Consider the following 789-nt stretch of genomic DNA (forward strand, 5'->3'; position numbering starts at 1 on the left):
ATATGCTCTAAAGTCAAGAACATCTTTATCTTTAGAGTTAGTAATTTTTCTTGTCATGCTCTCTGAAATAGTGTCCTGGTGTGTCTTTGTAGGATAAACACTGAACTATTTTGTGGTTCAAATCTACCAGCTGCTCTTCAGAAATCCTATGCAGTGTTGCTATAATTCAGAGCTGACTATATGGCACTCAACAGCAACAACAATAACATCAATTTTTAGTTTAAAATATTCCGATTTATTCTGGAAGTCCTATGCATTCAAATGTTTTCACATAGTTTGACAGTTATCCATAATGCATAACAGTATAATTACTGAGTATATTAATTCAAGCTTCCCCCAGCCTCTAGATAGCATTAATTTACCTTATTTGTTATTAGAAATATAACTAACCTGCACTAATTCCAGTATAAATTATTGGTATTGTATTAGTACCAAGATAAAGCTGGAGACATTAATTGATAAATGAAACAGAAAAAAGCTGAAAAAAAATATTAAAAAGCTGAGCAGCAACAAAAATGTATTAACTGTTTGAATATGTAACAAGACAAAAGAAAAAAAGTTATTTAATGAGAACCCATTCTCTACCAGAACCCATTCTCTAGCACACCTTTCATTGATATAACCTTCTAGAGAGTTAGGCATTATTTTAAAATCCTATATTTAGAAATATTAAGAAACTTGAGCAAGTTCATGCAAGCATCCAGAATGGAACTAGGATTGGAATCAATGGTGCCCCATACTTTCTGACAGCTTCTTTTATAGACACTTAAAAATCTAATACAGAAATTT

Source organism: Chrysochloris asiatica, unplaced genomic scaffold (genome assembly GCF_000296735.1).
Source record: "Chrysochloris asiatica unplaced genomic scaffold, ChrAsi1.0 scaffold00120, whole genome shotgun sequence".
Taxonomy (NCBI): Eukaryota; Metazoa; Chordata; class Mammalia; order Afrosoricida; family Chrysochloridae; genus Chrysochloris; species Chrysochloris asiatica.